The sequence below is a fragment of the Balaenoptera physalus genome, assembly GCF_965194825.1.
Source record: "Balaenoptera physalus genome assembly, chromosome: 14".
Lineage (NCBI taxonomy): Eukaryota > Metazoa > Chordata > Mammalia > Artiodactyla > Balaenopteridae > Balaenoptera > Balaenoptera physalus.
Window position 1 is genome coordinate 33,674,454 of NC_138893.1, and position 20,941 is coordinate 33,695,394.

General features: G+C 40.6%; 1 protein-coding gene across 6 annotated transcripts in view; it reads right to left on the reverse strand.

Moving 5' to 3' along the window:
• PLPP4 (phospholipid phosphatase 4) overlaps positions 1-20,941 on the reverse strand; it is a 567,054-nt gene that overhangs the window by 403,611 nt on the left and 142,502 nt on the right. For all 6 annotated transcript variants that reach the window (XM_082424835.1, XM_082424836.1, XM_082424834.1 and 3 more), the window contains one exon: positions 5,843-5,931. The gene's annotated coding sequence lies outside the window, so the exon portion shown is untranslated. The remainder of the gene's footprint in view (positions 1-5,842; positions 5,932-20,941) is intronic.

Below are 20,941 nucleotides of genomic sequence, written 5' to 3' on the forward strand. Positions count from 1 at the left end.
AGAATTCATGGACTCTATGATGACTTTATTGTTGTTTGATTACGACCAAGGGTGCAGCAACATATGCTTTTACCATTAACTATTTCATGCCCATCTTCATAAGATCCTAATCAGGTTGTAATGACCATATCAGAGACTTTCCCCACTCAGGAGCCATATTATAATCAAAAAACAGGGAGGAGGGAACAACATCCCAAGAGACTGTTTTCTCCATAACATCTTTGAAATCTGAGCAATTTAACGAGATTGTAAGCACACTGCATCAAAATGCGGTCTCCTGATGGATTTCATACTAGTAATAATTCCTCCATCACGTTCAGTAATGGGCACCTTTCCACGTCCTCAGGAATAAATAACATGCTTCTCGTGTGCATAAATTTGTTTCGGATCCATTAGCTCCTTGGCTAGTGAATGTATTTATTTCTAAATAGATACACACACAGTAATTTTGCTGCACCATTAACTCACAGAGGAACATAAGGGCTGTCTTTCCATAATACCCTTTTGTTCTTTTTCTATGGCATGTGTATCAAACAGCCCAAACCTTGCATTTACTCAGCACTCCGCTTCTCCTGGCTGAGGTTTTTATGGCTAAGAAAAGCATCAGAATTATAGAATCATCACACCTGAAAGCTAGAAAGGACACTAAAAATCTAGTTCATTGCTGTTGTTTTGCATACAGAAAAGTGGGGTGCAGAGAGCTGGACGGTCTTGCCCACACCGGTAAGGCTGGTCAGTGATAAAATCAGGGCTAGAGTCATACCTTTAGATTCCTAGCTCAGGGCTCTTTGCCCCGCACAATGTGAGTCTAATGTTCTTGGACTTCAACCACTGAAAACAAATTATTCCCTGATCTTTAGAAAGCAGAGTCTCTCAGACCATTCAGGTGCCAGATAATGATTTATGAGAACACATTAAGCACTCAGACCATTCTCAAAAGCCCACACCAAAGCTCCATTTACATCAAGGGAACAGCTCAGTGTGGGGACAGATCTCCCCAGAGGATCTAATTCTGTTCCGGCTGATCTCTGTAAGGCCTGGACCTTTCAGAGAATCTGTGCAAAATCCTGACAGTAGCAAGCACGAAAGCCCCTGAGAGAGACCCAACCCAGAACACTGTGCTGACGCGCCAGTGGACACGTGCTTGAAAACTGCAAGCACACAAAAGCTTGACACTGTAAGCACATGGACACCTCATTTCTTTACACATTTATGACTTCCACCTCAAAGTGGGTATGAGGTGCTTCGTCAGGGTGGATAGTGTGTCCATTCTCTTGATTAAAAGTAATCTCTGATATTATTGGCAACCAATAAGAGTGACCAGTGGGTGACCAGAAATTAATACATTTAGAATTAAAGTAGCCTCTTCCCCACCCGCCCTCCACCAGACCTGCCCTCACTTTCTACCATCAGTCAGTAGCATATCCAACCACCAGGTGCCCATGCTTGAAATCTCGGTTTTGTCTTCCACCTCTCTCTTACCTCCCTCCCGCCCAGTCTGAGCCCATGCCACACTGACGATCGCGAGGAAATGTGTCTTGATTCCTGCAGGGGTTGTGATCCCACCCTCTACTCCTCACCTTCCCCCTTCCTAACAGGACCCTGAATTTTCCATTCATGCTAAGGAATTGGGTGGATCTGGCCAAATCAGCCCCAGGAGTGGGCATCAACTGGTGTAAATGGTGAGCATGGCTCACCCTTTCTGGCTACAGCAGTCTTCAGGAGACGGGCATGAGACCCAGTTCTGGCCAATGAAATGTGAAGAAATGTTTGCTGAAAGGCTCCTGGGAAAGGAGCATCCTCAGTCTTCCATGGGAGCTACTAAAATGAACACTTTCTCTCCCACTGGACGGATGAGGGAGCACTGGTTACTGCTGGTGGCCAGCTTGCAGCCCCCTGGCAGGCAGTCTGGAGAACACCCAACTGGAAGAGATCAGAAATATAAAAAGAAGCCAGGTCCCTGGTGACACTGTTGATTGATCAAGCTTTGCCTGATGACTGCATCACCTCTGAACTCTTCACTTAAATATATCTGTAACTTCTCGTTATTTTATAAGTTAGAGTTGGTTTTTCTGTTCCTCTCAACCAGAAATAATTCTAAAACAAATCCATTCCCTTCTCCTCATCCACACTAACAGTTCAGGCCCTCATCTGAATCATGATAGTATCCTACTTACTTTACCTGCCTCTGAAATATCTACGCTTTCAACTGTAATTCTCCCACACAGAGCTTGGAGAATGATATCTAATTATGACATTTATGGAACACTTACAGGGTGTCAGGCACTGGTTTGGGTATTTTATATGCGTAATCACATATGAGCTTCACAAGAACTCTATGAAGTAGGCATAGAGTTCCCCGTTTTACAGATGAGGAAACTGAGGGTTTGAGAGATGAAGAACTGTGTCCAAGGTCACATTATTAACTAGTGGAAAGCCTAAAGTGGAACTCAAGTCTGCTTAACTCCCGAGCCTTGATCTTAACCCCTGTGGTAGTCTCCTCCTGTAAAAGCTCCAGCATCCCCCTGGTACCCACTAAACACAGTAAAAGCTCCTAACATGGCCCTCAAGGCTCTTCCCAACTGCGTCCCAAAACCACATCCCTCTAAGATCCTAAGGTATGTCCAAAACAGATGTCTCCCTGCATTCCTCCAGGGCACAGTCTCATACCTTTTGTTGTGTTAGTCCCTCTGCCAGGAACGCCCTCCCCACTCCCCCTCTGTCTACAAAATGCCCTTCCATGAGCTGAGAGCCGGATCAAACATCACCTCTAGACCACCGCTTGTGCCAGGACCCAGGACACTTTGGGCCTAAGTTAGGCACTGACTGGTTACAAAGAGCAAAAGCCCTCTCATACTATCTGAGGTAAAGGAGACGTGCACACAGGGGACACCAGGGGGTCTCACCAGCTTCTAAGGACAGGAAACAAAGGACAACCAAGCCACACAGGGACCCAAGCCACCAAGTAGGGATTCAAGGCTGCTGGCTCCCCCAAGGTCACCTGGACTCAGCTCCCCTGCTCTTCCCTCCCTTCTTCTCTCCCGCCTCCACTGGCAAAGCTCTTACTCTCTGCCCATGTTCCCCCCACCTCTAGCCTTTAGTCTTTCTCTGGCCCCCAGTCTAGCTCCCACTCTCCTGGGAGACCACTGTCTGCCACCACCTGACTATGTCTCTCTGTCACTTGTTCAAGTTCCCAAAGAATCCCATCTTCTCAACCACCAATGTTGCCTCCTCCTGGGTCAGGTGCACCCTTGGTCCAGTCAACTGTGGCTACTAGGTGGTGCCCTAAGACAAGTCCATCTGCCCAGGTCTGCCTTTCAAGGGGGACTGTGGGTATCCTGCCCATGCCCCCTCCCCCGACCATTCCTGCACACACCAATCCCATGGCATCCTACTGCCAGCACCCGAAGCGCTCTCCTGAGGGTTTTCTCCGGTTGCCTCACAGAGAAGGTCAGATGCGCTGGAGGATGCCCCCTCAAAACTCTCAACCAGTGACTGGGAGTTGGTAAATGACTCAGCTCTAGAGCTCCGTGAGGATAATGATGTAGGGGGTTCTCCACACCGTCTCAGAACTGCCCAGCAGAATCAAGCCCCAGATGCTCATGGCAGCAACCTGCTTAATAGCACACCCTTTATTGGCTGTCGTCCATGTCTCTCTTCCCACACTTACAGGGGTCCTAGGATCCTTAACCAGGCTATTCTATCCTACGATTTGCCTATGAACCTACTGCCTTTTTTATTTATTTATTTTTTAAAGTTTATTTTATTTTATTTTTTTAATTTTTAACATCTTTATTGGAGTATAATTGTTTTACAATGGTGTGTTAGTTTCTGCTACTGAGTGAATCAGTTATACATATACGTATGTCCCCATATCTCTTCCCTCTTGCGTCTCCCTCCCTCCCACCCTCCCTATCCCACCCCTCTAGGTGGTCACAAAGCACAGAGCTGATCTCCCTCTACTATGCAGCCCTACTGCCTTTTTTAAACACCAATTACATGTTTCACTTGCAAGTAACATCTAGACACTATTGTGCAGTATGAGATATTGCAGAATACTACAACCTGTTAAATCCTGCAAACTTTCAATAAACAAGCCTAAAGCATAATTTCACTTTAACTGTATCAAGAAAAGTGTGACTTTTGCCCAACTCCTGAACTCTCCTCAGTGGCTTATTTATTAAACAGGCACCATTGAAATATTTGCACTCATTCTTATAAACTCTATTAGATAGGTAATTATCTTTTCACTCCCCAGCTCAAAATACCATAAGGCAAATTTGCTGAAAGGTGCAGAGGGCAGGTGAAGGCTTCCTTTCACCCATGTGCTGTTGAGTAATAAAACTGGCAGGACAATTTAATGTCCATCATCCTAGAGCGTATGTGCAGAAAATTGGATGCTGGCTAAAATGGAAAACAGACCGATGGCTGCAAAGATAAGTCCCATGGGCCCATGTCATAGTTTTAATTCTTTATTTTTTAAAATTGACATATTCTGAATGAGTTACTAAATTAAAATAAACCTACCCTGACTTCCATTTCATCTTTATATGGACACATTTAGGGCTGTTGGGAGGACAATATAAAGAGGGAGACTCACTGGTATATACACCCTGGACTCTCTCAAGGAATTAGACTCATGGATTTTTTTAAGGAGCATAGATGGAATGAGAGGAAGTACCACATACATAAGAATTCACAGCCAAGTCTGAATCTGGCACCACCGGCAAGCAGCAGCCTCAGCTTTCTCATCTATAAAGTGGAGATTTGACAGAGTGCCTGAGTCATAGGGTTATTGTGAAGACTGAACAAGATAATGGCATGTGGAGTCCTGGGCACATGGCAAGTGCTCAGAAATAGTCAGCACAAGGAATGGAAACCTGTGTACAGTAAGAAAGGAGGGAAGAATTCATTCTTCAAGCTTACTTTTCATCTTCACTCCCTTTACAGTTAGTGTTGCTGAGGGGTCTCATTCATGCCCCCATGAACTTTAGGCCCGAGCATCTATTAAAGTTGACCACAGTCATACACTATGGCAGCAAGTTCACTCCCAGGATATACCCAACAGAAATGTGTACAGATGTTCACCAAAGACAAGTGCAAGAATGTACATAGTAGCACTTTTCATACTACCCCCAAACTGGAAACCACCCAGAGAGTAGAATGGATACTACCCAGCCATCAATAATAAAAAAGAGAAACTGACTACTCCATCACTAGTAGAATGGATAAACAAACCGTGCTGTACTCACCAATGGATGACTATCCCGCAGTGAGAATGAACAAACTACAGCCACAGGAACCTGGATGAATCTCACATGCACACCACTGACAAGAGAAGCCTGACAGCCAAGAGGGCACAGGGCCTGATCGTGTTTGCATCATGTACAAAAATAGGCAAACCTGTTCTAATCTACACTGTCAAAAGTCAGGAGCGTTCCTGACTGGGGATAGTGACTGGAGGAGACCAGAAGAGTCGCTGGAGTGATGGTAATGTTGTCTTATTTGAGCGGGGTGCTCAAGAAAGGGTAAATACCCTTAGGGAAAATTTGAGATGGACGTTTAGAATTTGTGCTCTTGTTTGTAAGTATGTGATACTTCACTATATGTTCACCAAATAAGTGAACTGCACCCCTTGGGCTCAGGAATTGTGCCTTTCCAAGGCATGGCTGACTCCTGTACAGATACAGTAATGCTGGTAGAGCATTACCGGGGACCTGGATGATCCTCGTAGGTTGTCTACCCACTGCTGACAGCTGGTCCTCACTGTTCACCTTTCTACAGCTGAAATTCGAGCCTCACTAGATACAACTGCATTATACACTGTAGTCAGGACATTGACCTCTAGACCAGGACCGGGGACACTTGGAAACCGTCTCTTAGCCAAGATCCAAGTCCTCTCACCTCCCCATTGTCCTCCAGATGTGCAGCCTGAAAGACAACACAGAGATTTTCCAAATCATTGCTTCAAGGGACACTGTGACCTACTGAGCAGCAGGCATATGGCGCATTAGTCATTTTATTTGGAGAAGATAGAAACAGCAGTGGCTTTCCATACAGAAGACTAAATTTGGGATCTTCTGGAACAACAAATGTGTATATACGTATAGTTTTTATATATGAAGTTATATATCGTTATATATTTTTATATCTAAATATATACAGGCATACCTCATTTTATTGCACTTTGATTTACTACGCTTTGCAAATCCATTTTTTAAAACCAGTTGAAGGTTTGTGGCAACCCCGCATTGTAAGATGATGGTTAGTATTTTTTTAGCAATAAAATATTTTTAAATCAAGGTATGTACATTGTTTTTTTAAACAGAACGCTATTGCACAATTAACAGACTACTGTATAGTGTAAAAATAACTTTTACAAACCAAAATATTCATGTGAACTAGCTTTACTGTGATATTTGCTTTATTGTGGTGGTCTGGAACCACACCCACAATATCTCCAAGGTCTGCCTATATTGTTTTAAATAATTTTTCTGTGGTTTTTCAATCTGAAATTGTTTATGGCCTCAGGAAAGCAGTCTTTTAAAAGTCCTCCAGGGACACTAGAAAAATCATTTTGACAACAGACAATTCTTAGTAAAGGAGCACTTCCAAATATACTTAATACTTTTTGTATCAGTCATTTCCTCAGTGATTACATTTATTTACATAGTCACACAGACTTTTGTGGAAAACATAGTGAATCCTGTCATTTTTCCCCAAAAAAATCTTTGATGCCCCCAAATTCTCCCAGAGTGAGTGAAAAATCCCTTGGCATCCCGAAGTTGCTAGAGTTCAGTCCCCATCCCCTGCCCAAGGCATGTGGACAGTCACCAAAAAGCTACAAGTAGCAAGAGCCTAGAGCCTTCGGAGGGAGCCTGGCCTTGCAGACACCTTGACTTCAGCCCAGTGATACCAATTTCAGACTTTTGGCCTCCAGAACCAGGGGAAAATAAGTTCTTATTGTTTTAACCCACCAAGTTTGTCGTAATTTGTTACAGCAGCAATAGGAAACTAACATATAACCCAAGACTGCATTTGTTTTCTTTTTGGTGTCTCTCCATGATGCCAACTTACTGAATTTAAATCAATTCTTTCAAAAAAAAAATTTAATAAAGTAGAACAGTTGAGAAGAAAAGGTCCTACTTTATTGGACTCTTAAGCACAGAATATGGAGAGGAGGACCATATTTGGGGTTTGAGACTGACTGCCTGTGTGACCTTGGATAAATCACTCTCTGAGTCACTTTTCCCATTTATAAAATGAAGAAATAACCTCTAAAGTGATGATTCTATAAATTCAGATGATTCTATAACTCTACATATCTTTTACTTGACTTTCAACTAATTTCGTAGAAGTCCCTAGGCAATCACTGATTTAATGTCACCTCCTAAGTGCCACCTCCTCTGGGAAGCCCGCTCTGATTCACTCTCTTCTCTATACTCCACTGGCTCTGGGACACATCTCCATTTCAGTATTTATTGCCCTGTGCTCTAGTGATTTGTCTCCTTACCCATCTTCCCCACTAGACATGTGTTACTAGAGGGCAGGAGTCACATTTTGCTCGCCTCTGCATCTCCAGTGCCCAGCTGAGTGATGAATGGGCCAAGAAACTGAGTTGTGAGGAAGTAATGACCCCTCATGCTACACAGCTGACTGATGAAAATGTCACAGGACAGGGCTGAACACGAGATTCCTGGAGCCCAAGCATCTCCCTCAGGGGAGCCATTCATGGAGTAAGTCCTGGCATCCAGATTGCATTTTATGAGTGTTTTATGTGTTTTCATCAGTGCAGATTTGACTTGTTTGATCTGTTTCATGAGCTTAAGTCAAAATTCAAAAGCCATCTTTGATAACTTGTATGCCTGAATTTCATAATTATGATCAATACATCCATACTTCAGAATTTCAAACGGCTCCTAGAGAAGCTTTCTTCTCCTGGCTCATCAAGGTTTTAGAAAGACTTTCTAAAAATCTTGCCATTTATATCCATAACTTGAATCTCCACAAGTATAAATTCAATGTAACACATGAAAAGTTGTACAGGAAAGAATTTTTCCTGGAGCCCGGTTTATTCTCTCCCCTCTGCTGGTTTTGGTCTAGTCTTTGGGTGGAAGTGAAGGGCTCATCATGGTGGTCGATGCCCCAGCTGCCCCGCACTGTCAAGGAGACTTGCCCTAGTCCAGTAAACAAATGCAACCTGCAGAGATTTTGACTGGAGCACCCCATTTTTGGCTGAATCTCAATATAACTTAAAGACTTTTCTAAAGCCGGCTGTCAGCATCATAGTTGGTCCTGAGCACAGAAGCCATTTATAACAAGAATTATGGAGTCTGATTTGGATTTCAAAAATAATTAGACTTCTCTACGAAAATCTATAAGCTTCTAATAAAACTTAATTTGTAAGTTATCTGGTGATATTTTATTAATCAAAATCACTACAGGTACCTTCCTATTCCTTTCGGAAGGTAAAGATCAACATGGGAAGTCAGACTAAGAGCAGATTCAAAGGCCTGATGGAGACAGGATTTACCCCAGGCCTTACCTAGTCTGAGACAATGACCAAGTATGCTTTTATCTGCGATGCATTCACAGCCAGCAGGAACCCAGGGCCCTCTCCTCCTGTCTGCAGTAACATTGCTCAAGATTCTGGCCCTTGGAATTGCTCCTCATTTGCAAATGATAATTTTCATGTTTAAATGGATTATTGGATGCAAATATATAGCCCTCTAGATGCAATTTTCCAAATGTCTCTTTAGAAATTTAAAGGACTCTGCTGCCACAAGTCCAAAATTCTTTGATACTGTTTCATTTTACCTCATAGCTTTAAATATGTTCTCTGCAATTATCAATTCCTTTTTTTTTTTTTTAATCTATACCCATACCGGTGACTGCCAAATTTTGCCTTTTAGAGCCCAGGTATTCTGTGATTCAGACTAAAATGCTTCTAATGTCAGCAAACTTTTCCTAATTCACAAAGGGGAAAACAAAGACAGGCACAATTTTCCCAGTTTTACGTTTTCATACAAAATTATCAGAAGTGCTATTGCTTAAAGGACAGCAAATTATTGAATTACTAATAAACAAATACTGAGGGAAATAGCGTTTCAATCAAATGATTAAAAATCAATGTGATTTTTTTTTTCATTGTTAGAGTTTATTGGAGAAATTAAAATACTACCAGGAAGTAACCTGGGGAGCATCAATTCAGAGTGATTGGAGTTGGATAATGGAATTCTGCCGTGTCCCCCGCAGTGACCCATGGACAGAGCCCCCTCACTCTTGGCCAGCACTGAGGACTCATGGACAACTCCTGCTTCTTGTCTCCACCCTTAACAGGTGACAATGAAGACTCACAAGGAATCACATATTTTAGTGGCCTATTTGGACATTTCAGAAACCCTCTGGTCACACTCATGGGAACAGTGGGTGCTAAAGGTGGAAGGAACATGAGAATACATGGTGTCCAACCCACCCTTCCTCATTACACATGTGAGAAAATGAGACCCAGAGAGGTGAAGTGACTTGCCCAGAGTCACACAGCAAGGTGGCTTGAACCCAAAACTCCAAATGCAAGTCTAGTAGTGTGGTGAGCCTGAGAGGATAAAAAGACCACATCCTTCACGTTCATACAGACCTGGGGTGAGTTCTGGCCCTGCCACCTCAGCAGCAATCATAATAAAGGCAACCAACATTTACTGAGCTCTTACTCAATGCCAGGCACTTTCTAACTGCCTTAGAATTCTTGCTACACATTTAATTTTCACAACAACCCTGTGAAGCAGGTACTATTATCTCCATTTTACCAAAGGGGAAACCAAGACACGGAGTGATTAAGCTAACTCCCCCATGGTCAGATAGGAGTGGATGCAGGCTCCCAAACTGCAGACCCTGTGATGTAGAGAACATTTTAATTCAACCTAATTCGTATAGCACACCAAAAATGAGTGAGGCTCTGTGGAAGACATAAAGTTGAAAAACTTTCCGCTGTGAAAGGTCTACAAATCTTTGCTGAATGCCTGTGAAACTTGTCAGGAAAATCGACAGCTGTGTAAAAGGGTATCAGCAGAAATCACCACAGTGGATGAACAATGTTTCTCCTCCCAGGTGCTCAGGAGTTTGGTAGGCTGTGGCTGAATAGGACAGAATGGGCAGGAATAGGAAAGGGCAGGAGCTGGAAAGAGGATGTAGGAAGAGGACTTTCCAGCTGTCTTGAAGAAAGGGGAAAGAGCTTAAGAAGAAGAAAGCACCAGGCCTTCACAGATACACAGAAAGCAGAACTTCTACCCGGAGTAGAAGATTTAGGTAGAGATGTAACTAGAAATAGAAGTAGAGAAAGAGAATGAATCAGGACTCTGGATGCCACACTTAAGAGAGCCTAGATCGTTTTCTTGAGGCAACTGGGAGACAACAGAGATGGCTGAGCAAGGGATGATTTAGAAAGATTAATGTTTCTGCATTGTGCAAAATGCAGAGACGGTGGTGAAATACAAGGTGGGCGACCAGCGTAAGTCCACTAAAACAGATCAGGCATAAGCCAGGTTGGCAAAGGAGGGGAACAGTAAGGAAGGAAGCATGTAAGAGGTGCTGAAAAGAATGTTTTGTTGGCTCAGAGGCTAATTGGATAGGGAGAACAGAGACAGAAAACACTGTACTTTTTTTTAGTTCCAAATGACTGGGGACATTAATCAAAAACACTGCAAATTCAAGGAGAGTAAATACGATGACTTCTGATTTTAGATGAATAATGTCCAGGATTAAAAGAATCTCATTTATTCAGAGCTTGCCACGGGTCAACAGCATTGTAAGCCCTTTATGCACCTTATGTAATTGTCATGGAAGCTCCATGAGATAGGTATATTATCCCCCTTTTACACACCGAAGAATTGAGGCCAACACCATGTAGGGAGTGAATGGCAGAGGTGAGACTTGAACCCAGACCATGGTTTTGCATTCGACTTTCAAGTTTCCAAGAGGAGACCGGTGATGTGGGGCAGAGACCTAGAAGAATAATCAGAGCTAAAGACAGAAATTTGAGAGTAATAACGGCAGCCTGGGAAAAGATAGAGAGTGGAAGTGGAATCCAGGAGCAGATCTTCGGCTGGTCCTTTGTTTTGGTTTCGACTGCAGATCTGAAATCAATAAACATGACTAACAGTAGCCTGTGATAAATGACCTAAATTCAGAAACTGACTTTGAGAAATAAAGAGGCCAGTTCTTTGTTTTCTTCCCATTCCATGCACTTGTCATTTTCTCTCCCCTTTTCACACTGCCAGAGATCTGTTTTGCAATGATCAGAGATTCAATGGTCTGAGTATAATCAGGAGAGAGAAACCATACAGTAATTTGAACAGTAAAAGGTTAATGTAAAGGAGTACTAACTATAAAGGGGGATTAGATTTACAAGAGACCAGCTAATAAGAAGGGAAAAGAACTTTAAAAAATATAGGACTAGCAGAGAGAGGGAGAAGCCACCACCTCTAGAGTTGAGGTAGAGCATCTCTCAGCTCACCTCAGAGCTGGGATCTGACCGTGTTAGAAAGGGCACAACTGTGGCTCATTGGATGGCAGAGAAGACATTGGTGGGTGTCTTCTAGGGTGCTAGAAAAACTACTTCACGGGGAAGTGTCTCACCAGAGGCACTTTTGGTTGAGGAAGAGGTGGTGGGGGCAGCTGCTGGCTGCTGAATGCTTCCGGCTGTGAGTCCTACAGGAGTCGGAGGCATTCTACTACAAAGCCACCGGCTACTGTGTACTACAGAGCTGGGCACGGAGGAGCCGCAACCACTGCAGGGTTTGGCGGCTGCAGGAGAGGCACGCATCGCTAGCATGCCAGATCCAGGAGGCAAAACCCTTTCCTCCTGCAATGTCTCTCCAACACCCTCTACTGCCAGAACTTCAGAGTCAGTTGGCTCAGGAAAAATATTTAAAGGGCCCAGATCCATTTTCAGAGAGCAAACAAAAAGGATGAATTTGGAGGATATGCAGACAGGTAGAAAATAACAGACGGAAAAAGACAGGCCATGCAAACAGTGAGTATAAGAATCAGCAAAAATAGGCAAGGAATATTACAGAGAAAATGAGAATCATTTCATAATGATAAGGTGGCCAATTCATCAAGACATAATTCTAAGTGTGACACACCTAATAAGAGAGCTTCAAAACACGTGCAGCAAAAATTGACAGAGCTAAAGGGAGAAATAAATCCACAATCACAGTTGGAGATTTTGTCATTCCCCTCTCAGTAACTGATGGAAAAAATGGACAGAAAAACACTAAGGATATAAAAGACTTGAATAACACCAGCTAACAACTCAACCTCATTGACATTTCTAGAACATCCCTCCCAGCAACTGTAGAATGCACAATCTTTTCAAGTGCACATGGAATAGTCATATAGATAGACCCTTATCCCAGACCAAAACCAACTGATGAAGCAAGCAAAAATGAGAAATAATTCTGAGGACTTAACACAAATGACAAGTAATATCCAGTAGACCTACATGGCACACATCGCAGCGAACAGAGACAGAAACATTCTTTTTAAACCACATGAACCAGTACCAAAAAAAAACCTGACTGTGGTAGGCAGCCTCCAGTATGGCTCCCAGTGATCTTCATCTCCCAGTCATCTCATCCTTGTGTGGTCCCCTCCCATTGAGTTACAGGCTGGACTTAGTGATTCCCTTCTGATGAACAGAATAAGATGTGATGGTGTATGACTCAGGAGACTAGATCATAAGAGGCTGTCTGGTGTTGCTTTCACTCTCTGTCTCTGAACACTCCTTCTAGGAGAAGCCAGCTGCTATATGGTGAAGCCCACCTGGTGAGGAACTGAGGCCTCCTGCCAACAGCCGTGTGAGCGAACCATGGGAGCTGCTCCCCCATCCCCAGCTGGATCTTCAGATGCCTAGAGTCCTACCAACAGCTTCGAAACCTCATGAGAGGTCCTGAGACAGAACCACCCAGGTAAGCTGTTTCTAGATTCCTGACCCTCAGAAACTCTGAGAAAATAAATATTTGTTGTTTTAAGCTACTAAGTATTGGGGGTAATTTGTGACACAACAATAGATAATGCCTAAGCCACTAGGAAAAAGAAGTCCCCAAACTGAAATTTATACAATCTACTTTGCCTAACCAGAAAGCAATACAATTACATACTAACAACAAATCTTTCTTAGAATTTTTAAACACTTTAAAGTAATTCTTGGTTAAGAAGGCTGTCAAACTGACATTATAAACTACTTAGAGATGAATGAAAATGAAAACACTACATATCAAAAGCCATGGGATGCAGCCATATACATTAAGAAGTATTTCTAGCTTAAAAATCTAGTATTTATTAGAAACCAGGAAAGACTGAAGGGAAATGAACTAAGCACTTGACTCAAGAAACTAGATGAAAAGAACCCAAAAATAATACACTCCAAAAAGTTAAAAGGGGTTGGTAATTAACCTTAGAATGTAAAGTTATATGTTTTAAATAGTAGACTTAGTCAATAAAACCGACATTCTTTGAGAAGACCAATAAAAGAGAAGAACTTTTGGCATTTCTAATTTCTAACTGGCAAAAAAGGGAGAGAGAAGATGTAAATAAACATTAGGAATGCAAAGAAGAACATAGGTTGAATCTCTTTATCTGGAGTTATTTTTTTAAAGACTGTCTATAATTATATGCCCAAAACTGAAATATGCAATTAAAATTATAATTTTCTAATACTGTCCAATAGGACTTTCTACAAGGATGGAAATATTTTGTATCCACACTGTCAAATATGTTAGCCATTGGCCATGTACAACTCTTGAGCAACTGATATATGGTTAGTACAACTAAGGAGCTGAATTTTTAAATTTTATTTCATTTTAATTAACTTAAATTTAAATAATCACATATGGCTGGTGACAACTGTAATAGATAACACAGTTCTAGAAAAAAAAATTATGGAAGTTAAGAAGTAGAAAAATTTACTTAGTCCAAACACTATGAAAGAATTTGAAAGAGCAGTCAAAGATATACTTTAAAATATATTCTGGCCTTAGATGTTTAATAGGTAAGTTCTACTAAACATTCATAAACAATGCTATAGATTTGCAAAGTACAGAAAGATCCCAAAATTCCCAATTATTTCTTCAAAGTTAACTCTGATACCAAATTCCAACAAGAAAGCATGTATACACACAGAGATATAAATAGAGCTAGAGATAGATATAAACCTCAGTAAAACACAATCCCAACATCTCAGTGACTAGGAGTCAGCAAACTACAGCCTATACACCCAACCTGGTCTTTTACTATTTTTGTATGGTCCACAGCTAAAAATGGTTTTTACCTTTTTTAGAGGTTGGAAATTTAATTTTGCTACAGACTTGATCATGTTTCATAATGAGTTCAACGTAACATTACAAGGCAAAACAGTACCTATGTGAAACATATACAAAAATTAATTCATATCTCATTACAGTCATATGGGCTGTACATATATGGAAACTGAAGCACAGAGAGGTAGAGTAACATGCCTGAGGTCACACAGCAAATTGCTGTCAGAGACAAGAGTGAAACACAGTCTGTGCTCTTAAACACCATGTTCTGGGTTATGCCACATAAACATTAAAAAGCAATCTACTTAGACAATAATAAAGATACGAATGAAGAGCTAGGTGTGCATATCAGAGTGGGGGCCTAAGAAGAAGGAAAACGTCTTAGAGGAACGTACTGCCTTGAAAGATTAGGATCGCATTCTGTACCTCTACTATTGCAGATATTACATGTCTGTCTCCCTTCTAGACTGTGAGCTCCTAGGAGAGGGGAACTTCCTAATTTATCTGCCTTCCAAGCAATGAATATGCTCAATTCAAAGCCTATGCTCATGGATAGCTACCAGTATTTGGCAGTCCCTATCTGTGTGAAAAGACATTTTTAAAAGTGAAATACACAAAGCCTTACTGCAGATCAGCATTAACAAATAAACATTTGTAATTGATTTGATCACAGGAAACATTACTTTTGAGCTCCAATTAAGTGAAATATTACCTCCTTAAAAACAATTCCATTCTTCTCGTTAGGACACTTGTATGACAAAAAATTATACTCTATTATTACTATTAATAATTATGTTTTGGATTTCATCAACAAAAATATGTGGAAATTTGTTCTCTTTTGTTTTCTGAGTACTTACATAATATCTTTGATTTCACCTTTTGGCCAGCAAAGTCTAAAATATTAACTATCTAGTCCTTACAGATGAAACTTGCCGACGCTTCATTTAAACAAGTATCGTTCATCTTCTCCCTCATGCTCCCTGTCCATTGCTGATTAGCAGTATGCTATGCTCATCACAGTTATGCAGGCTGGCCTTGTGCGCAAGCTGGCCTTGAATGTTCTGGTCACTAAGTTAAAGGGAGAAAAAATAGCCCTGGACATCTTGCTGTAACAAGACAAGAGATTCCTTCTTGAGTGATTTGGGCAGGTGAGGGCAGAGCTGTGAGTGTTGGCCCAGAACTGTGACATTAGTTCCATTTCCAACTCATTGGTCCAAACCACTAACATGGCTGGACCCAGTTCCAAGGGATCTAAGAAATGCAATCCTACCATGTGCTCATAAGTCTGCACTAATAACACATTTGTAGTGGGTTGAATGGTAGCTCCCAAAAAGATATGTCCATGTCCTAATCCCCTGAACCTGTGAATGTGACCTTATTTGAAAGAGTAATTTGTTACAGAAGCCCTAAAAAACTAATATAACATCCTATAGAACTATCTGAAAAATGAGTACAAATGCAACAATCCTAAATTCTGGCAAATCAAATCCAAGAGTGTAATGGAACAACATTTTTAAATGGTTAAGAAAGGCTTATTCTGGGTTCAACATTGTCTGCTGATGTAATTTACCACAGTAACAAGCTACAAAACTAAATCATCTCAATAAATGACAAATAAATTAATAAATTTAAACATATCCCCATTAAAACTTTTAATAAACTTGAAATAACAAGGTTTTTTAACTTTATAAAAATTTCAACCAGAAACCTTCTACTAACATCATACTTAATGATAAAGATGTTAGAGAAAATCTAATTAAATCAGGAGTCAGAGAAAGATGCCCACTGTTGGCCATACTATTCAATATCGTACTGGAAGTCCTTGCCCACGCAAGAAGAATTAGGGGAGAAAAGAACTATTAGTATTGGAAAAAGAGATGTCATAATTACGACCATGTGTTCATCAACTTAGAAAATCCAGTGAAATCAACTAATATCAGAATTACAATCATTAGAACCAAAGGAATTTCAGAAAGTGGCCATATCCAAGGCCAACAAAGTCACTAGAAAGGTAATTAGAAATTTCACAGGGAAAGACTCCATTCCCAGAAGCAAACCAAATTGTCAGATATCTAGGAATAAATTTATCAGGAAATATATAAGACAAAAATGATTAAACTAGAAATTTTTTTATTAGAGAAAAGAATTACAATGATCCTGAACAAAAAGATTTAATACTGTTAAGATTTTAGTTTAAAAACTTATCTATAAATTCAAAGTAATTCCAATCAAAATCCCAAGAATTTATGTCAAGCTAATACTAAAATTCATGTCAAGACACCCAAGAATTTCCAAGAAAATAGTTTTTAAAAACAATGAAGGCACTTTCCTTATCAAATGTGCTAATAAAGTTATAGCAAATACAACTGTGTAACTCTATGACAGCAATAAACAAATATATAATAAAACTAAATAGAGAGATCAGGAGCAGATCCATATACTAACAGGAATTTCGTATCAGATACAGGTGGCTCTTCAGATCAATGGCGATGAAGCAGACAATTCAGTAACTGTTACTGCAGAAATCAAATATCCATTTGTGAAAAAATTAAAATATACCTACCCCACATTAGTCAAGCACAAAATTCAAATGGGTTATAAAAATAGTAGCAGAAACTCTAGACCACTGCTTTTATGACCTTGGCAGAGTAAAGAAATATACAAACCCCAGAAACTATAAAGGAAAAGACTGGCTTATTTGCTCACATAGAAACTTAAAACTTGATAAAAGATTCTGTAAGCAACATTAAAATATTAGAGAAAGATGAAGAGAAAATAACTGCAAAGAATTAAAATTTATAAAACATGAATATATAAAATTTATTATGTACAAAGCATCTCTCTAAGTCAAGAAAAAGACAAACAATAGAAAAATGAGCAAACATAAATATCTAAATCCCAGAAAGAAATAAAACTAATAAACTTTGGAATGATGTCATACAGCCATAATAAATTAAATGCACATTAAGAATACAAGAAAAGCATTTTGTCACCCAATTTTACAACATTTTTGGGTTTCTGCATTTTTGTGGGTGTGTGTTAACAAGGATAGTCAGATAGATATTCTCATGTTTGGAAGGACAAGTTGGCAAAAGCAATATACTCTTTCACCCAGTAATTTTACTGCTAAAAATCTATCATGCTGAAATATTTTTAAATCTCTTTAATGATTTATGTTAAAATAATTTTCTAAATTTTACATAGAATAATGAGAAATTTGACTAAAAATAGTCAACTGAAACAAACATAACTACCAAAATGTGAGCACTTGGAGAAATGTCCATAACAAAATGAAAAGCATGATATCAAATTATATAATAATAGATATAGTAATACTGTGAGTAGTATTGTTAACATTTGTTGAACATTCACTATGAGCCAAAGACTGTTCTAAGCCCTTACTATCTATTAACTTATTTAATTTACACAATCCCAGTATGAAGTAAATACTACTTTAATGCCCGTAAAGATAAACTGATGCACTGAAGGTTTCGGTGGACTCACTTATATGAAGTAACTAGGGGGTGTCTGCAAACACTTTTAAGTGCTCTGAGTTTGGTTAATGAAGGTTTTCAAGTTGAGATTGTAATACTGTCACCTCACCCACCCCCATCGACTCGGGGAGATCTAGTATCCTTGCCGAAGTTGAGAAGCAAAGGATAAACCAACAGAGAAGGTCAATGTTCTGTCTGCCTTCCTAGAGGGAGATGAGGTCTCTTGCTTGGTGACCTGGGAAATAACAGGTGGAAATTCTTCTGCCCACCTTCAGCTCACCTGGTCTGCCAGGTGAGAGGAGACTGAGAGACACAAAAGCCATCTCAAGGCTGAAGTGGCTGCTTGAACTTCCTGAGTGACTGGCACAAACACGTATCTGGGTTCTCATCTCCTAAAAATAACACCAGCCCACTACGGTTACACAACCAGGCTGACCCTGGTAAAACAGTAGGGGGAAAAAAAAGCTGTGGAACCGTCTCCCACCCTTTTTTCTCCCTCCCTGATCCCCCAAACAGTAGTCTCCATCCTTAAGGACACCCAACACTCACAGCTCTGCCCTCACCTGCCCAAATCACTCAAGAAGGAAGCACAGAATTTAGAAACTTTATTATCACTCAAAGAAATATTTGCATAAGATAAAAAAGAATGGCCCTGAAGCAGACAGGGCATAATGCAGGAGAATTATTCAGCAATGGTAGGCTTTCCGGCATCAGTGGGGGAATACTCGAGACAAAGACCTTCTCAGTCTCTGTCCCCACCCCCATACCAACTGGGTTGTTGCTGACACAGCTGATCCTGGTGGCACATGATTCAATTAGTAATCATATCTCTCTCTTCACCTCCTGAAAAGGTAACCTGATTTCCCTGCAAGTATAATATAATATACTTGATCATTAAAAACTCTAGAAGCCCCCATGGAATAATTAAAGAGTATGAGAAGAGAAACGTGAACATATCATGATGGATGGCAGAGCAGACCAGCCCTGAAAGCACAGCTGCAAGAAAGGTGTTAATGTAATTGATGAAACTAACAGAAGCACAGGTCAAAGGCTGGTGCTGTATTTGGGCCTCTAAAGGAGCAATTCAAGCTCTTTTAAGGGGCAATTTAAAGCTCATATCAGAGTTGCACTAAAACACTGTATGTTCCACGGCTCCTACCGATGCATGACTTGGCCAGTTTAAAATGTGAAACATCCCAGACAGTCCAGCTCAGGTACAGACCCTGGAGATGAACTGCTGAAGGACACTGAGCTTATTAGCTACAGCCACAAAGCAGTTTTAATTAGGAAGTAAAAATGGCATCTGATGTTAAAACCTAAGATCCCCCGGCAGGAGAGCATTAATGAGGCTGGGAAAGAGAAGGGATAGAGCAGTGACTGAGAGGAGACACTGGGTGTGTGCACGGTGCTGCATCACGGATGGATCCCACCTCCTTTTAGAGAATCCTGGCTTACCACACAATTCATCGTCTCAACCTGCTGCACTGTGCACCTACTATGTGCCACATCATGTGCTGAGAACTAAGCCTATAGATGAACAAAACAGATGTGGTCCTAACCCTCTGGGCTTAGTCTAGAGCGAATTTTTTCTGTAGAAGTACAGACAATAAATAATTTAGGCTTTCTAGGCTGCACGGTCACACCTTAGTAGCCCGATAGTGCTATATGTAAACAAAGATAATATGTAAATGAACAGTCATGGCTGTGTTCCAATAAAACTTTACAAAAGCAAGTGGTGGCTGGATTTGACCTGCAGGCAGGCAGTAGTCTGCCATCCCCAGGTCTAGAAGGCCATTCAACAAATACATAGTTAAAACTGTAATAATTGGAGCCTGTTATGTGCCAAGTACCGTTTGACATGCTTTATGATATTTACTCATTTAATCCTCACAACCCTCTGAGCTAGTGTTATTATGCCCATTTTACAAATGAGAAAACTAAGGCATAGAAATGTTGATAATGCAGCCACGATCACACAAGTAGCAGATAGGATGAGCTAGGGTTTGAACCCTGCAGGTCTAGAGCCTGCACACGTGAGTACTGCATTGCACTCCTCTCCAGCACCAAACCGCCTCTTAACAAGGATATGGTCAGGTGTGATTAAAACATTAGGAAGAAAAAGAATAGGATGGCATGAAACAGGTGGACCTATGTTCGATGGTCTAATCAGAAAATGGTTGAGCCTGAAGCATGAGAAGTGGTCACCCAGCGGAGGGGGGAGGAGAGAACATTCTGGGCACTATTAGTTTTATTTTTTTAAGTTATATGAAATAGAGGTTTTATTATAATTTTTTAATTGAGGTATAGCTGATCTACAATGTTGTGTTAGTTTCAGGTGTGCAGCAAAGTAATTCGGTTATACATACATATATGTCTATTTTTTTCAGATTCTTTTCCCTTACAGGTTATTACAAAACATTGAGTATAGTTCCCTGTGCTATACAGTAGGTCATTTTTGGTTATCTATTTTATATATAGTAGTGTGTACATGTTAATCCCAAACTCCTAATTTATCCCTCCCCCCCACCTTTTCCCTTTGGTAACCATAAGTTTGTTTTCTATGTCTATGGGTCTATTTCTGTTTTGTATATAAGTTCATTTGTATCATTTTTTTCAGGTTCCACATATAAGCAATATCATATGACATTTGTCTTTCTCTGTCTGGCTTCCTTCACTTAGTAAGATAATTTCTAGGTTCATCCATGTTGCTGCAAATGGCATTATTTCATTCTTTTTTATGGCTGAGTAATACTCCATTGTATAAATATACCACATCTTCTTTATCCATTCCTCTGTCGATGGACTTACAGGTTGCTTCCATGTCTTGGCTATTGTACATAGTGCTGCAGTGAACATTGGGGTGCATGTATCTTTTCAAATTATGGTTTTCTCCAGATATATGCCCAGGAGTGAGACTACAGGATCATATGGTATAGCTCTATTTTTTAGTTTTTTAAGGAACCTCCATACTGTTCTCCATAGTGGCTATATCAGTTTACATTCCCACCAACAGTGCAGGAGGGTTCCCTTTTTCTCCACACCCTCTCCAGCATTTATTATTTGTAGACTTGTTGATGATGGCCATTCTGACCGGTGTGAGATGATACCTCGCTGTAGTTTTGGTTTGCA